This window comes from Salmo salar, chromosome ssa13 (assembly GCF_905237065.1).
Source record: "Salmo salar chromosome ssa13, Ssal_v3.1, whole genome shotgun sequence".
Taxonomy (NCBI): domain Eukaryota; kingdom Metazoa; phylum Chordata; class Actinopteri; order Salmoniformes; family Salmonidae; genus Salmo; species Salmo salar.
The window spans coordinates 88,504,931-88,524,605 of NC_059454.1; positions in this window are offsets into that span (position 1 = coordinate 88,504,931).

Here is a 19,675-nt window from a genome sequence, read left to right on the forward strand (position 1 = left end):
TGTCTCTCATGAGTTTCACAAAATTTTACCAAACGGACCAGTTCGTTGCTGGATTCTTCACCGATCTTGTATACCTTCTCCAGAACATAAATGTTGTTCGGTTCTCCAGTTCTGTGAGGTGGAAGAACTCCTTTGTTCTCTCTATACTGGGGCCATGAGGAGAGAATCTTCTCATAGGAATTTACGACCGCTCTCACAGAGCCTGGTGTCGAAGCATAGAGGTCAGGGGATGGTGCATAGAAAAGGCCTGGTGCAGAGGGAGGGGGATCAACTGTGCTCGCTGTTCCCAAAGAGGGCAACGTCATGACACTAATATACACTGATACTGCACCCACCATTTATACCAACCATTTCACTGATCCATAGACAGCATAATGGAGCCTAAAAGTTCATCCCAAGGGCAACTAAAAGTTAATCAGATGGCTGACGTGCATAAACCTGTATCTGTCTATTATCAGTGTGGCTAACCACAGGCTCTGTCTTGGTGAAATCATACCATCCAGAGTGAGTTGTCTCTAAACCAAGAAGCCCACACACCTTCTTTTAGTTATCAGGGCATGGGCAACATGAACACCCCTAGGTTCTCCCCTCCCTCTGCAGAGCAACTGACCCTTGGCCTGATCAAATGCAGGAATGTGATTAGCAAAGATATTAGGAGATAATGGAGAAAAGGTACAGTACACTTTCAGAGCTCTGAACACACTTGAGGGGTGAGGTAAAGACAGATGAAAGCAAATCTCTGGGAGATTATATTAATTTCCCTCAAAGAAGAAAACACACACATGCATGAACCCACTCGTGTAATGGGTTGAAAACAAAGTCACTAAAAACAGACAGCCCTTTATTATTATTATTTTTTAAACCAATTTGTTTATGAATTTGTCTTAATCTAAATTGTATATTCTACATGCTTTAGCATTAGTAGTCCTTCGGGCCAATAGATGGCGATGCTGCACTGTGGTAGTAGGAGAAACAGCAAATTTCCATTCTTCAGAATAAAGAAAGCGCCAGAACTTTGCAGACGTAATCTTGTGTCCATTCTTTTTACTTGTAACAGCTGTCTTTGGAAGAAGAGGACCAAGGTGCAGCGTGGAATTTGTTCATCTTTTATTTTGGATGAAAAAGGCACTTCACAAAGAAAAAACAAACGACAGCAAACAGTCCTGTCAGGTATCCTAACACACTAAATAGAAATTAACTACCCACAAACCCCAAAGGAAAACAGGCTGCCTAAGTATGACTCCCAATCAGTGACAACGATGTACAGCTGTCCCTGATTGAGAGCCATACCAGGCCAAAACAAAGAAATACAAAGCATAGAAAAAAGGACATAGAATGCCCCCTCAAATCACACCCTGACCAACTTAAATATAGACGTAAAAAAGGCTCTCTCAGGTCAGGGCGTGACAGTACCCCCCCAAAGGTGCGGACTCCGGCCGCAAAACCTGAACCTATAGGGGAGGGTCTGGGTGAGCATTTCTCCGCGGTGGCGGCTCTGGAGCGGGACACAGACCCCGCTCCACCACTGGCTCACCCCACTTTGGTGGCGCCTCTAGAGCGGGGTCCCTCGCCGCGGGCCCCGGACTGGAGGGCGACTCTGGCTGCGCCGGAGGACAGGCGGGCGACTCTGGCTGTGCCGGAGGGCAGGCGGGCGACTCTGGCTGTGCCAGAGGACAGGCGGGCGACTCTGGCTGCGCCGGAGGACAGGCGGGCGACTCTGGCTGCGCCGGAGGACAGGCAGGCGACTCTGGCTGTGCCGGAGGACAGGCGGGCGACTCTGGCTGCGCCGGAGGACAGGCGGGCGACTCTGGCTGCGCCGGAGGACAGGCGGGCGACTCTGGCTGCGCCGGACTGGCGGGACTTGCAGCAGGCCTGGCTCTGGGCGCAGGCACAGGACTCACCAGGCTGGGGAGACATGCAGGAGGTCTGGCTCTGGGCGCAGGCACAGGACTCACCAGGCTGGGGAGACTTGCAGGAGGCCTGGCTCTGGGAGCAGGCACAGGACTCACCAGGCTGGGGAGACCTGCAGGAGGCCTGGCTCTGGGAGCAGGCACAGGACTCAACAGGCTGGGGAGACTTGCAGGAGACCTGGCTCTGGGCGCAGGCACAGGATCCACCAGGCTGGGGAGACTTGCAGGAGGCCTGGCTCTGGGAGCAGGCACAGGACTCACCAGGCTGGGGAGACTTGCAGGAGGCCTGGCTCTGGGAGCAGGCACAGGACTCACCAGGCTGGGGAGACATGCAGGAGGCCTGGCTCTGGGAGCAGGCACAGGACTCACCAGGCTGGGGAGACATGCAGGAGGCCTGGCTCTGGGCGCAGGCACAAGACGTGCACGGCTGGGGAGGTGCACAGGAGGCCTGGTGCGTGGGGCTGGCACAGTCTTCACCAGACGGCTAGCACGCACCTCAGGACGAGTATGGAGAGCTGACTCAGGTGACATCAATTCGAGGACACGCTCCATAGGGCAAATGTCGTGCCTCATGCACCAACACAGCAGCTCTCTCATATCTCTCTCCTACAATCTCCCCATCAACTCCTTCACTGTCTCTGCTTCGCTCCCTTCGCTCACCTCCAACTTCACCCCGACTGGCTCTGGTTCCATCCTCGGCACCGCCGACCTTCCCGTGTGCCCCCCCCAAAAAAAATATTGGGGCTGCCTCTCCTCCTCTTGCCGTGCCAGCCAATCCTCCCAGAAACGCCGTTCTGCCTTTGCTGCCTCTATCTCCTCCGGCGGGCGGCGGTATTCTCCAGCCTGTCTCCAGTGTCCCTTTCCTTCCAGTATCTCTTCCCAACTCCAGGAGTCCTGAACCCTCTGCTCCTCCTTACCACGCTGCTTGGTCCGTTGTAGGTGGGTAGTTCTGTAACGGCTGTCTTTGGAAGAAGAGGACAAAGGTGCAGCGTGGAATTTGTTCATCTTTTATTTTGGATGAAAAAGGCACTTCACAAAGAAAAAACAAACGACAGCCAAACAGTCCTGTCAGGTATCCTAACACACTAAATAGAAATTAACTACCCACAAACCCCAAAGGAAAACAGGCTGCCTAAGTATGACTCCCAATCAGTGACAACGATGTACAGCTGTCCCTGATTGAGAGCCATACCAGGCCAAAACAAAGAAATACAAAGCATGGAAAAAAAGGACATAGAATGCCCCCCCAAATCACACCCTGACCAACCTAAATATAGACGTAGAAAAGGCTCTCTCAGGTCAGGGCGTGACAGTACCCCCCCCCCCAAAGGTGCGGACTCCGGCCGCAAAACCTGAACCTATAGGGGAGGGTCTGGGTGAGCATTTCTCCGCGGTGGCGGCTCTGGAGCGGGACACAGTTCCCGCTCCACCACTGGCTCACCCCACTTTGGTGGCGCCTCTAGAGCGGGGTCCCTCGCCGCGGGCCCCGGACTGGACATAGATTGCCCACCCAAATCACACCCTGACCAACCTAAATAGAGACATAGAAAAGGCTCTCTCAGGTCAGGGCGTGACATTACTATGTAATAGTAACAGCCTTCCCTGTAGCTCAGTTGGTAGAGCATGGTGTTTGCAACGCCAGGGTTGTGGGTTCAATTCCCACGGGGGGCCAGCACAGGAAAAAAAAAAAAAAAAATGAATGAAATGTATGCATTCACTACTGTAAATCGCTCTGGATAAGAGCGTCTGCTAAATGACTAAAATGTAAATGTAAAAAATGTAATAGAACTTCCAAACTTTCTAATATTGAAATAATATGAAATAACATGCTATTTAACAACTTTGTCAAGGTATTATCACATTAGGAAAGGTTTTGTGTTGTTTTTGTGTCGAACTTAGTGAGAGAAGAATGTGATTTACAATGAGTAAGAGTATATGTTAGCTTGATACTAGCTGAGGTAAAAACGATTTACAAGATACTATGTTTACTGAGTAGCTTACTTGTACTGGATTTTGTCTTCCAGATTTTGTAAAGAATCCATTTGTTAGGGATTTCTGAGTAGGTTTTACATTTTATTGGTTTTGTATAAAATTTTGCTCACGAGCTGCTAAACTGGCCATGCACGTTCAGTCTCGAGCGTGGACATTTAGTGCAGACAGTGCTGGTGCATGAGAGAGAGATGATTTTACAGAGGTGCTACTATCTTAAAGCTGAATGTATTGTTGTCAGTTTTCTATATTGGTAGCGGTATATAGAAAAACATTCAGTTATAAAGAAAAGCGCCAGAACTTTGCAGACGTAAACATTTTACTATTACAGGCCACCTCAGCTACAGATTGAGGTCGTAACACATGCATGACAGAGTTCATGGGAGTATGAACTTTCAGCTTCTGAATTGTAAAACGGATTGCTTTCTTTGAGAAATCAGAAGACAAGGTATTTCTCTTTAACACTGTAGGGATAATACGATCTAATAGGTTCCATCCGCTAGCTTGTCATTCAATAGAAGTTTCAGTTTTAAATGTTTTGCATGTGACTGTGATACAAACTGCAAGCAAGCAGATATCTCAGCACTAATGTAGCAGTTAATGTATAATAGGCCTGGTAACATGATTACAGGACTTAACTTTGTTGCTGTTGCTTACAACTGTGTGTGGATCAGGGATGATGTGGTACAGTATAAGGGTAGGACAGTGAGGGCACACATCGCCATACACGAGATTACACAACATCTGGCCTGTCAAAGGTTTCTGATGCAACAGTACTTATTTATCCATATAGCGTAGCTACATTTTGTGTTACAGTATACAAAATGTGGAGATGGCTACTGAAATAAAAACAAAAAGCAAACCTGAAGCGGATAAAATGAGCCCTCTGCTGAGTTGTAAGAGTTGGGGTGTGAATGCCGAGGCCAGAAATGCCTTTCCTTTCTTAGATTATGCTTTCTGGCAGATTACTCACACTTCCTGCACTTGGACTCCAGTAAAATGACTAAGTGACTCAGTGCTGCAGGCAGTGTGCGTGAGTGTTTTTGTGTGTGTAGAACGGGTGTGTATGTGTATGCTTACATTGATGCCTGTGTGTGTGTCCATCCGTGCATGTGCGTGTGTGTCTGTAGAGGTCTACATGAGCGGCTCGGATCTGATTAACAGTGTGGCCGGGTGGCTGGGTCTGCTGTGAGCCCTGTCCCCCACATCCCCCGGTCCCTCCGGCAGACCCAGGCAGACCCATGTAACACAGCCAGGCCAACAACACGGGCCCTTTCTCCGTGACCCTTTCACTGTAAGATAGGCCGGCCCAGCAATGGAGACACAAGACCAGTTTGGCCCATGGAGGCGCCTAAGGGTCTACCTTCAGGGGGATCCATTGTGTAGCAACAAGTCCCTCTATTCAGCGCCAGAGTGTCGCTAAAATCTGCTAATGAGAATGTCCAGCAGCTCCTTAACAGGATGCCCATTCAGTCCAGAAACCAGGCCACGGCCACACTGCAGGCCAGAGAAAGAGAGAGAGAGAGACAGACAGAAAGAGAGAGATAGAGGGAGAAACATAGACTAGAGACAGAGAGAGATAAAGAGAGAAGGGGGTGGTTAGACAGGACATTTGTCACAGCAAACACAGCCCTATCAAATCAAATCAAATGTTATGTCACATGCGCCGAATACAACAGGTGTAGACCTAAAATGTAAACACAACAGGACCACTATCAATTATTCCATGGACAACTGCCCATTATATCTTCCATTATACTGTAGATATACTTAGCCTATTCTCACTGGTTTGTCTCATAGAACAGAGATGACAGTATGATTCAGTGTTGATTGATCAAATTGATGATCAAATTGATATTGAAAATGCACAACAATGCTGAAAAGGAGCTCTCGGTGAGAATAACCAGGTACTCTTTCTGGAACAGACTCACCCATACCCATGTGCAGTACCCACGGCGCTAATTGCCGAAGAGGATAGCTGACATTTTACATGCTCCTAACCAATTTTGCTATTTTGTTAGTTTTTTTGCCGTTGTTTGTAACGTATTTTTAAACTTATTTTGTACATAATGTTGCTGTTACCATCTCTTATGACCAAAAATAACTTCTGTACATCAGAACAGCGATTATCCACCACGAACTGTAAGAAGCTTTTTCCTTTAACGAGTCTGACGAAAAGGATATTCTGCTCTCCCAGGAACAGGCCAAAATCCCCGTCATTTGCGTGAAGAATAAACTGAGGAAACTCTCAAACTCTCAACTCATCCTACTTGCTAACCTGCAATCATTAAAAATAAAATTGATGACCTGTGATTACGATTATCCTACCAACGGGACATTAAGAACTGTAATATCTTATGTTTCACTGAGTCATGGCTGAACCACGACACGGATAATATAGAGCTGGCAGGATTTTCCATGCACCGGCAAAACAGAGGAGTGACGTCTGGTAAGACGAGTGGTGGGGGTGTGTGTCTTTTTGTTGCGCGATGTCTAATATTAAAGAAGTCTCGAGATCTTGCTCGCCTGAGGTAGAAGTGGTGCTCCTAGTGACTGGTGACTTTAATGCAGTCAAACTTAAATCAGTTTTACCAAATATTTACCAGCAAGTCACATGTGCAACCAGAGGGGAAAAAAACTCTAGGCCACCGTTACTCCACACACAGAGATGCATACAAATCTCTCCCACCCTCCATTTGGCAAATCTGACCATAATTCTATCTTCCTGATTCCTGCTTACAAGCAAAAACTGAAGCAGGAAGTACCAGTGACTTGCTCAATACAGAAGTGGTCAGATGACGCGGAAGCTTCGCTACAGGACTGTTTTGCGAGCACAGACTGGAATATGTTCCGGGATTTATCCAATGGTATTGAGGAGTATACCACCTCAGTCATCGGCTTCATCAATAAGTGCATCGACGACGTCATCCCCACAGTGACCGTACGTACATATCCCAACCAGAAGCCATGGATTACAGGAAACGTCCGCATCGAGCTGAAGGCTAGAGCTGGCGCTTTCAAGGAGCGGGACACTAATCCGGACACTTATAAAGAAATCCCGCAATGCCCTCAGACGAACCATCAAACAAGCAAAGCATCAATACAGGATTGAGATTGAATCCTACAACACCGGCTCTGACGCTCGTCGGATGTGGCAGGGCTTGAAATCTATTAAGGACTACAAAGGGAAACCCAGAAGCAAGCAGCCCAGTGATGCAAACCTAGCAGACGAGATAAATGCCTTTTATGCTCGCTTCGAGGCAAGCAACACTGAAGCATGCACGAGAGCACCAACTGTTCTGGATGACTGTGTGATCACACTCTCGGTAGCCGATGTGAGCAAGACTTTTAAATAGGTCAACATTCACAAAGCCACGGGGCCAGATGGATTACCAGGACGTGTACTCAAAACATGCGCAGGCCAACTGGCAAGTGTATTCACTGACATTTTCAACCTCTCTCTGACCGAGTCTTTCAAGCAGGCCACCATAGTCTCTGTGACCAATGAAGCGATGGTAACATGCCTAAATGATTACCGCCCCGTAGCACCCACGTCGGTAGCCATGAAATACTTAGAAACGCTGGTCATGGCTCACATCAACAGACTTCTCCTGGATACCCTAGACCAACTCCAATTCGCATACCGCCCCAACAGATCCGCAGTTGACGCAATCTCAATCGCATTCCACACTGCCCTTTCCCATATGGACAAAAGGAACACCTATGTGAGAATGCTGTTCATTGACTACAGCTCAGCGTTCAACACCATAGTGCCCACGAAGTTCATCACTAAGCTAAGGACCCTGGGTCTAAAGACCACCCTCTGCAACTGGATGGTGGTAAGGGTAGGCAACAACACGTCTGCCACGCAGATCCTCAACACTGGGGCTCCGCAGGGGTGTGTACTTAGTCCCCTCCTGTAATCCCTCTTCACCCAAGACTGCGTGGCCAAACACGATTCCAACGCCATCATTAAGTTTGCTGATGACACAACCGACAACGATGAGACAGCCTATAGGGAGGAGGTCAGAAAACTGGCAGTGTGGTGCCAGGCCAACAACCTCTCCCTCAATGTGAGCAAGACAAAGGAGCTGATCGTTGACTACAGGAAAAGGTGGGCCGAACAGGCCCCCATTAGCATCAACGGGGCTGTAGTGGAACGGGTCGAGAGTTTCAAGTTCCTTGGTGTCCACATCACCATTGAACTATCATGGTCCAAACACACCAAGACAGTCGTGAAGAGGGCACGAGAAAACCTTTTCCCCCTCAGGAGACTGCAAAAAATTGACATGGGTCCCCAGATCCTCAAACAGTTCAACAGCTGCACTATCGAGAGCATTCTGACCATTTGCATCACCGCCTGGTATGGCAACTGTTCGGCATCTGACCGTAAGGCGTTACAGAGGGTAGTGCGTACGGCCCAGTACATCACTGGGGCCAAGCTTCCTGCCATCCAAGACCTATGTAATAAGTGGTGTCAGAGGAAAGCCCATAAAATTGTCAGAGACTCCAGTCACCCAAGTCATAGACTGTTTTCCCTGCTACCGCACGGCAAGCGGTACTGGAGCGCCAAGTCTAGGACCAAAAGGCTCCTTAACAGCTTCTACCCCCAAGCCATAAGACCGCTGAACAATTAATCAAATGGCCACCGGACTATTACATTGACACCCCCTCCATTTGTTTTGTACACTGCTGCTGCTCGCTGTTTATTATCTGTGCATAGTCACTTCACCCCTACCTACATCTACAAATTACCTCACCTAACCTGTACCCCCGCACACTGACTCAGTACCGGTACCCCCTGTATATAGCCTCATTATTGTTAAGCTATTGTGTAACTTTTTTAAATAATTTTTTAATGATTTTTTACTTTAGTTTATTTGGTAAATATTTTCTTAACTCTTCTTGATTGCACTGTTGGTTAACCTGTTATGGCTAGGGGGCAGTATTTTCACGGCCGGATAAAAAACGTACCCGATTTAATCTGATTATTACTCCTGCCCAGAAACTAGAATATGCATATAATTATTAGCTTTGGATAGAAAACACTCCAAAGTTTCTAAAACTGTTTGAATGGTGTCTGTGAGTATAACAGAACTCATTTGGCAGGCCAAAACCTGAGAAGATTCCATGCAGGAAGTCCCCTGTCTGACAATTTCTTGCCCTTCTTGATTATCTCTATCCATTACAGGGGATCTCTGCTGTTACGTGACACTTCCTACAGCTCCCATGGGCTCTCAGAAGGCGGCAAAAAGCTGAATCGTCGCTTTGAGGCTCTGGCTGAAAAAAAGTAGCGCGTTTGGGTAGTGGCTGGTCACAGTACTGTGAGACTCAGGCTCGTGCCCGAGTCGACCTCGTGCTTTATTTTCTTTCGTCTGTTTACCTAAAGGCAGATTCCCGGTCTGAATATTATCGCTTTTTTTACGAGAAAAATTGCATAAAAATTTATTTTAAACAGCGGTTGACATGCTTCCAAGTACGGTAATGGAATATTTAGAAATCTTTTGTCACGAAATGCGCCATGCTCGTGACCCTTATTTACACTTCGGATAGTGTCTTGAACGCACGAACAAAACACCGCTGTTTGGATATAACTATGGATTATTTTGAACCAAACCAACATTTGTTATTGAAGTAGCAGTCCTGGGAGTGCATTCCGACGAAGAACACCAAAGGTAATCAAACTTTTGTAATAGTAAATCGGATTTTGGTCAGGGCTAAACTTGCTGGGTGTCTAAATAGCTAGCCATGATGGCTGGGCTATCTACTCAGAATATAGCAAAATGTGCTTTCACCGAAAAGCTATTTTAAAATCGGACACCTCGATTGCACAAAGGAGTTCTGTATCTATAATTCTTAAAATAATTGTTATGTTTTTTGTGAACGTTTATCGTGAGTAATTTAGTAAATTCACCGGAGGTTTGCGGGGGGTATGCTAGTTCTGAACGTCACATGCTAATGTAAAAAGCTGGTTTTTGATATAAATATGAACTGATGTATTGTATAACATAATGTCCTAGGTGTGTCATCTGATGAAGATCATCAAAGGTTAGTGCTGCATTTAGCTGTGGTTTTGTTTTTTGTGACATTATATGCTAGCTTGAAAAATGGGTGTCTGATTATTTCTGGCTGGGTACTCTGCTGACATAATCTAATGTTTTGCTTTCGCTGTAAAGCCTTTTTGAAATCGGACAGTGTGGTTAGATAAAGGAGAGTCTTGTCTTTAAAATGCTGTGAAATAGTCATATGTTTGAAAAATTGAAGTTTTTGTATTTTTGAGGAATTTGTAATTCGCGCCACGCCTATCATTGGATATTGGAGCAGGTGTTCCGCTAGCGGAACGTCTAGATGTAAGAGGTTAAGGGCTTGTAAGTAAGCATTTCACGGTAAGGTCTACACTTGTTGTGTTTGACAAATAAAGTTTGATTTGATTTGATTTAGTACCCACTAGAGGTTTTCACGTATCCAACAGACCTGAAATTCAGAGATCCGAGGCCAGGGCTATTGTTGATTTCGAAGATGGAGGCTTTTTTCATTGAAGTAAAATGGAAGTTAAAGGAGAAGCCAACAAGGGGAATGTCCTCTGTGGGTGAAGAAAGATGAGAAGAATGTTGGCGTGGCCAAATGGACTGTGTGCAACTCGCTATTCAGGTTTGAAGCAATTTTCTAACTTTTATTTCTATATTTTTACAACTTGTTTTATCAGTATTATTATTGTATATCATTCTTCTTCTTATTATTATTCTAACTGTTATAGGCCTATCTAACTGTTAGGCCTATTTCTATTTTGCCCTGTTTATCAAAAGTTTTGGAAAAACCTGTCAATAATCAACTGACTGGCTTTCTTGGTGTCTATAGTACTCTCTCGGGTATGCAATCTGGTTTCCACTCAGGTTATGGATGTGTCACTGCAACCTTAAAGGTCCTCAATGAGGTCACCATTGCCCTTGATTCTAAGCAATATTGTGCTGCTATTTTAATGACTTGGCCAAAGCTTTTGATACGGTAGACCATTCCATTCTTGTGGGCCGGCTAAGGAGTATCGGTGTCTCTGAGGGGTTGTTGGGCTGGTTTGCTAACTACCTCTCTCAAAGAGTGCAGTGTATAAAGTCAGAAAATCTGCTGTCACAGCCACTGCCTGTCACTAAGGGAGTACCCCAAGGTTCGATCCTATGCCCCTTGCTCTTCTCAATTTACATCAACAACATAACTCAGGCAGTAGGAAGCTCTCTCATCTATTTATATGCAGATAATACAGTCTTATACTCAGCTGGCCCCTCCCTGGATTTTGTGTTAGATGCTCTACAACAAAGCTTTCTTAGTGTCCAACAAGCTTTCTCTACCCGTAACTTTGTTCTGAACACCTCCAAAACAAAGGTCATGTGATTTGGTAAGAAGAATGCCCCTCCTCCCACAGGTGTTTTTACTACCTCTGAGGGTTTAGAGCTTGAAGTAATCACCTCATACCAGTACTTGGGAGAATGGCCAGACGGTGCACTGTCCTCTCAGCACATGTCAAAGCTGCAAGCTAAAGTTAAATCTAGACTTGGTTTCCTCTATCGTAATCGCTCCTCTTTCACCCCATCTGCCAAACTAACCCTGATTCAGATGTCCATCCTACCCATGCTAGATTACAGTGACATAATTTATAGATCGGTTGGTAAGGGTGTGTCACGGTTGTCGTACGAAGGAGACCAAGGCACAGCGTGTGTATCGTTCCACATTTTATTATAACTGTGAAACTATGCAAGACATACAAATAAACTACTAAATAAAATAACAAAACGTGACGAAGAGGTGAAACATAAACTACCTCAAAATAATCTCCCACAAAACCTAGTGGGAAAAACAACAACTTAAATATGATCCCCAATTAGAGACAACGATGACCAGCTGCCTCTAATTGGAGATCATCCCCCCCAAAAAACATAGAAATACAGAAACTAGAACCCCACATAGAAATACAGAAACTAGACAAAACCCCAACATAGAAAAAAGAAACTAGAACCAACATAGACATAAAATAACTAGACAAAAACCCCTGTCACGCCCTGACCTACTCTACCATAGAAAATAAAAGCTTTCTATGGTCAGGACGTGACAGGGTGCTCTCGAGCGGCTAGATGTTCTTTACCATTCGGCCATGAGATTTGCCACCAATGCTCCTTATAGGACACATCACTGCACTCTATACTCCTCTGTAAACTGGTCATCTCTGTATACCCGTCGCAAGACCCACTGGTTGATGATTATTTATAAAACCTTCTTAGGCCTCACTTCCCCTTATCTGAGATATCTACTGCAGCCCTCATCCTCCACCCGTTCTGCCAGTCAAATTCTGTTAAAGGTCCCCAAAGCGCACACATCCCTGGGTCGCTCCTCTTTTCAGTTCACTGCAGCTAGCGACTGGAACAAGCTTCAACAAACACTCAAACTGGACAGTTTTATCCCTTCATTCAAAGACTCAATCATGGACACACTTACTGACAGTTGTGGCTGCTTTGTGTGATGTATTGTTGTCTCTACCTTCTTGACCTTTGTGCTGTTGTCTGTGCCCAATAATGTTTGTACCATGTTTTGTGCTGCTATTTTGTTGTGTTGCTACCATGTTGTTGTTATGTTGTGTTGCTACCATGCTGTGTTGTCATGTGTTGCTTCCTTGCTATGTTGTTGTCTTAGGTCTCTCTTTACGTAGTGTTATGTTGTCTCTCTTCTTGTAATGTGTGTTTTGTCCTGTATTAATATAGTATTTATTTGTTATTTTTAATCCCAGGCCCCCGTTCCCGCAGGAGGCCTTTTGCCTTTTGGTAGGCCATCATTGTAATTAAAAATGTGTTCTTAACTGACTTGGCTAGTTAAATAAAGGCTAAATAAAATTAATTAAAAATATAAAAAATTATTATAGGCCTATTTAAGAACCTAAACATGTTCTTTAAATATGCAAAAAGTATTTTGTTTCATTTTGTTGAGACATTTTTGTTAGCTAAATTCAATTCGAACAGTTTTTTTTAATTTTGTGCTCCATATTTTAGTTTAAGATATGTTAAAAGTAGGCCTGTTGTAAAATAAATATAATTAGCCTATTGCTGTCATTTGATGGGTAGACCTACAGTAGGAACTCGCCTTTGTTGGCAATTGCTGCAATATAGGCCTAGCCTGTTCAAATTATTTTTGTTTTTGTTGTAAAGGTTTAAACCAGTTCAGTTTAAATATGCAACAAGTATTTTGTTTCATTCAATTGAGCCATTGTCTTTGGACAACTTATGTTCCAACTGTAATGATGTGTTTGCCACAATATAATATCATGGTAGGCCTACACAGGACTACTCGCACTCAAACCATGAAAAGGAAAAACCAAAGAGGGCAACATGCAAAACGTAACTTAACGCTGCAAAATAATAACTTGTTTGTATTTTCCCTATAAACAATGTCTTGACTTACTTTTGATATTACCCTCATAAAGTTACGCAACTGTATTGAAGATTTGACATGATATGGCTATTATTAGGTTTAGCTACTGTAGGCCTATGAAGGCAGTGTGCACCGGCGTTCCAACTCTCTCCGACTGCTGAACTTCAGATGAGGAAGAATATTTTAGGCCTACCAGAGACACTCCTTTAATCTAACAATATAATCCTTATCTTAATCAAATATATTCTGATAGAAAATGTACGAATTAGACTCCTTCTGTACAACTATCTGTTTAATAAGAGCCTAACTGAAAAGGATAAAGAATGCATGTTGGTTTCAGGAACATGGCCCCGGCATATCTTTCTCTTGCCTCATAGGGCTAGGCCTATACTTCTCTTACTTTATATTTAATTTAATATACAGTGGATGCCTAGGCCTATTTGCATGCAATGCCTAGGCCTATATGCATGCAATGCCCTGATTGTCATGCCCAGATCTGTTTCACCTGTCCTTGTGCTTGTCTCCACCCTCCCTCAAGGTGTCACCCATCTTCCCCACTTATCCCCTGGGTATTTATATCTGTGTTTTTTGTCTGTCTGTGCCAGTTCGTCTTGTTTGATCAAGCCTACCAACATTTTGTCTCAGCTCCTGTTTTTCCCCAGTCTCTCGTTTTCTCGTCCTCCTGGTTTTTGACCCTTGCCTGTCCTGATCCTGTACCCACCCGGAAGACCACTCTGCCTGTACCTCACCCTGAGCTTGCCTGTCGTCCTGTACCTTGGCCTCTACTCTGGATTATCGACCCCTGCCTGCCTTGACCTGTCGGTTGCCTGATACTGATGCATTATTTATTTGATTTTACCTTTATTTAACTAGGCAAGTCAGTTAAGAACAACCTTTCAGTTAGCAACCTTTCGGTTACTAGCCCAACACTCTCACCACTAGGCTACCCTGCCGCCCCAGCTGAAATCTCCGACAGCTGAACCATGAGGTGGACAATTATTGTTTTAGGAAAGTGAAAACAAATAAAATAATAGGCAATAAAGTTTTCAATATGCTACACATCGAAACACAATGACTAGTTTTTTTGTCATTTGTTATTGGCAGTTTCTAAGGACATAAGTAACTGTGGATCATTTGGCCAATATCACTTGTCTATTGATGGCGCTGGTTGCGCCCAGTCTGAGGTTTATTTCTCTTTTTCTACTCTCGGATCTGAATGGGTCTCTCGGATCTGAACCAGCATGGGTCTGTTTGGGTCTGTTTTTACACAGGCCTTTTCAGAATGGGTCTGACTGTCCTCGGGCCCATTCAGAACAGGTCTCCGTTTTTAAAAATGTATTTATGCATATCGAGTTGGGTTGGATCCATTTCGGAACGGGTCCAAATTTTGGACCTGTGAAGACCCCTAGTGCCCACCCCACCCCCACCCTCTCTGCTCTGGGCAGGGGAGACAGTTCAGCTCGATTCCTCCAAAAGGCTAAATTCTAAATTCTCTAGGGGTTCTCCCCATGTCACCCAGCCCTGATCACGTGACACGGGAGCCGGCAGCTAGAGAGTAAAAGGAGGGCATGTCATCTCCCATCAGCCAGAGAAGCTTTCCTTTCCTCTCACAGCACAGCAAAGCAGCTACTCGCAAGCCTCCCAGGAGCAGTGGAATGGAGGCTGCCCATTAAAGCACCGTTAAAATACTTCTGATGTTGTCAGAGGAGCAGGGCGAAGCAAGGTGGAGTGGACTGGCTCAGCTGCCAGATCACCCAGATACTCTGTTTCCCTCCCAGTATCTCTCTTCTTTCCACACAGAGTTCTACATAGAACCCAAAATGGTTCTACCTGGAACCAAAAAGGGTTTTACCTGGAATCAAAAAGGGGTTTTCCTATGGGGACAGCCAAAGAACCCTTTGGAATCCTTTTTTCTAAGAGTGGAGCTCTCTCACCACCACTGTCTAGCTCAGGAGCCTTCGAGGTGCCAGATGATCATCAAGCCTTATTTCACCATCAAAATGTAATGTGCCGCTGCGAGGGCAAGACAAATGCCTGTGTGTGTGTGTGTGTGTGTGTGTGTGTGTGTGTGTGTGTGTGTGTGTGTGTGTGTGTGTGTGTGTGTGTGTGTGTGTGTGTGTGTTTGCGCAAGTATGCGTGTGTGAGAGAGTGCTGTGAGAGTTAGTAGTGCGTCCTAAGCTCTTTGCTTCAGGTTCTGACCTTCACCTAAACCTTTGAAACCTGCTCCAAACCTCTTTGTGACACCCATAGATTAATACTCACATTGCACTAATACTCCTACAGAGGAACACATACGCCATGGTGATTGGTATAATAACATCCCCATAAGCTACCAGTTGGAAGAGACAGAAAAAGTAGATTGTCTTCTGCTAAAACAGGTGGTGTGGAAAAAGGTACTACAGTCATCCTTGACTGGGAGTGATAGAATTCGCACTGTAAGGTGTCAACTGCTCAGGTGAGAGTGTATTTCAGGTGAACACGAATATATATGTGTCTAAGTGTGGGCTTGTGTGTGTTCCTAAGCATGTTAAGCAGAGCTATGGAAGAGGAGGGCGCTGTGCACGGGGCAGGGCAGGCTGGGCATGTGGGGGTGTCCATGCCACAGTTTGTTTGTCGTGTTCTGCTCTATCCCCTGCTCCCTGCTGGCCCACTCTGATGATGCAGGAAATATGAGGGAGGGGGGAGAGCAGGAGGAGGGGAGGGGGGAGTCACGCTTGGCTGGATGATCTGCAGCGACAGGCCGTCTCCAGTGAGAAGGGAACTTAGCATGTCAGGCAGGACAGCACGGGCCAGGCAGATAGTCAATGAAATATTGAATGCAGCACACTGCTATCATGGATCTGATGCCTCCAAAACAGGAGATCTCTGGCTATCTCTTAGTGTCTTGTAACAAAGTGTGTGTAAAATAAAGTCAATTAAAGGCAAGCTCCCACATTGCATGCACTCTCTCTGCAGGGGATCGAATGGATTTTCTCACGCAGGATCCAATGCTGGGCTGGATGTAAGGATAGAAAGTTCAAAAGTCTGTGACCCTTTGGTGGGAGTGGTCATTCTCTCTCTACAAAGTGGTGGACAAAGAGGAAGATATTTTTTTACTTTCACTTCTCTTGTCTTTCCTCTGAGCCATTTTTGTTCTCTGTTTTCATTTACTGCTGCTGTATCCTTCCTGGCTCTGTTCAGAAAGAAATATAGAGATAAATGTAACAGCATGTGTCTCTTTTGGCAAAGCACCAACTCTGGTATCACTGCACTCAGTCAGCACATCAAAATATTACTCACCCTGCACCTTGCACTGGCCTGGTCAAAACCTGAGCATGATGCATTATGGGATGGTAACGCAATTACCAATTTCCCACCATGCCATATGAACTGTCTGTACTCCATCATATCTAATTCACCAGTGCACACAAGCACACACATTCCCTAGACAAACACACTTAAACAACCTTCACCCTCTCTGAAGCCTACCAGAGCTAACCATAAATATACAATATAAATGTACATTCCCATTGCCCTTTGCTCAGAGTTCGACTCCTCCACTGCATTACAATAGACATTTCACCAGCTCATTCAACTCAATACATATTGATGCAGGAATGCAATGTAAATCTGCTGTGTTGGCAGAAGAGCTGCTACTGCCATCCTAAAAGAACCAGGTGATCTCACGCTTTGCCTTAATAAAATGTTTTTGCCTCACAGCATCACAACAGGCCAGGGCTGACTGGGCTGGAGACTGAGAGCAGAGAGAGGAACTGGAGGCTGAAAGCAGGGAAGTGGCCCAGTGGTCCACTTAGGCCAGACACCTGCTGGGGGATGAAGTGGTATGTATCACTTCACTAGGTCACCAAATGGAAGAAACGTGGAAAACACACACACTATGCTACTGCAGTAGTGGTAGGTTGTTACTCAATCATCTCTAATCATGCTGTCATTATTTCAGTATACCCTGCAGCAAACAAATTAACAAACTCTTCACTGAAAGACAGTTTACACAATGACAAAGCATAAATCAACCAGAAACTATGATGATAATTTTGAAGATTCTGGCCGCTGTGATGATCACAATGGTAAATTATTACTCCATAACAACAACACCGTAAATAACTGCAGAAAAAACCTTGGAGAGGTGACTGGTATTCTGTAAACTGAAGGAGCTGTGCTTGGAGAGTGACATTGTGCCTGATGGTAAACAACATTAGGATGGTTAGAGGCTGGCTTGGTGGAGTGATGAGCTAGAGCCTAGTATCAGGATTGGGACTTGACTACAAACATCTGGAGTTGTCAGATCTTTATTGAAAGTGTAAAGAAACATACAGTATAAAATGATGTGACCATCAAACATATGGTGTACCAATCCCATGTACAGCAGTGTAATAGTATATTCACTATACTACGATGAGATGCTCTTCCTCAGGGCCGGTTCCAGGCATAAGAGACATAAGCAGCTGCTAAGGGGCTTCAGCCGGGGTCTTAACTTACTATTGAGAGTAAGAATAGTAGAATACACCAGGTGCAATTTCAAAATGTTGTTTTCCATCAGCAGTTTTTCTCTTGTTATATCAGTCACTGACAGTCAGTCAATTAGCCATGCCAACTAACAATTTTTAGATTAGTAGTTAGTCTAGCCGGCTATCTAAATTTGTAGTAATCATGGCTGAATACCGACCGGGCACGCAGAGCACGTGGCCAGGGATCCTGACCTCCAGGGGGCCCCCATTGATTTTGTCAGTCATTCTCAGTCAGCTATCATATTAACATAGCATAAGTCAATGTGTAGAAATTAGCTTTAAACAGTACATTTGTTCTCTCTGCCCCATGGCAAAATTTGTGTAATTGCATGAAATGTGTTATAAAATTGCTAACTTTTCTCTCCGCCCCCATGGCAAAATGTGTAGAAAGCAGGAAATTAACTTTAAAACTAAACATTTTCTCTCCAACATCATGATTGCTGATGATCTAAATTGTTTTGGCTAGATCCAGACCTGCTCTTCCTTTGGAGATGAATGAGAAGAGTTACAGAACAAAAAAAGGTTGCAAGTAATATCACTTTGAGTGCTTATCTGGCAGACCTCGAACCACTCCACAACGCCCCTTTGGAGTAAGAGCCCACATTTCTATCAGTCTAATTTATTCGGCAGAGTTTATACTACAAGCAGATATGCACTTTTATTTGCTGAGATGAAGCTGCTCTCTTTAGTTGCACGATTCTTGCCAGACCATTTCTGCTCAAATAAACATGCAGTATTAATGTAATACTAGGACACTGAGAGAGACTTCAGAGGTTCCTCAAAGCAAAGTTAAAGCTCAGTTTCCGGAGGGGCGATAAACACAGGGAGGCCTGGCTCCAGAGGTCTTCCTACCTCACCCTGTCTCCCCCCTCCTCCCTTTGTCTCTCCCTGTCTGCTGTGTAGACTGTGGCCTGGCCAGCGGGGCTGAGGGGTCACCAGTCCAACAGGCAAGGCTCAGGGCTGTTCTGCCTGTTCTGTCCCATCGCCAGGAGTCAGGAGCACAGCTAGCTGTACACTGTCTGACCAAAGCATCTGTGCAAACAGACTGACAGACAAGAGTTTAGGACTGGCCAGTGTACTTGCCACAACCTACAACCTAGAGGATAGTGAACTTATTTGTCAGGCAAACCGTTTAGATACAGGGTTAATGGGAGAGATTAAACATGGTAGCCTGAAATACAAGACATATGGGTTTAGACCTGAAGATGAAGAGTGATGGATTGTAGTAATCAGATTATCTCTTATAACTTCTATAACTTATAACTTGTAGATTCACAGGAATGCCTTGGCTCTGGTACCGAGCTCCAAGCCTCCAGATATTTAGCTTCATGATTGGCCTGAGTAGAGTGCCTCCTGTTTGGAGTTGTATGGTCAATTGTCAATTTCCGATAGTGACATGGCTGAAATGTCTGGGACTGGGTCAATGACCCTGCAGGCGTTTGGACCCAACAGGGGGACAGGCATCCAAACCTCCCTGGACCACAGGGTCACGACCCTGGGCCTGGCGGTGGAGACGAGCCCTAGAGGGAGAGGCTAAATGGCGGCAGTTAGTTTTGGATTACCTCTGTGGCTTCGTTTCCTGTGATTATATGTTTATCTGGAACATTCTATGTGACCAAATAGCCCTTTTTAAAGCTGCCAATGTGTCATAATGAAAGCAAGCCCATCCGTAATGTGTCTATATGGTATTGGATAGAGGGATGCACATTTCACCCCTGAACCCCAGAGAAAACAAAACAATGCCACCATTTTGCACTTCATGCTCAACCATATCCGGTTTTCTATGTATATGGTTTCTTGATTCCTGTATACATCTATATTTCATGGTTAAACTGAATCTTATAATGCATGTGCAAT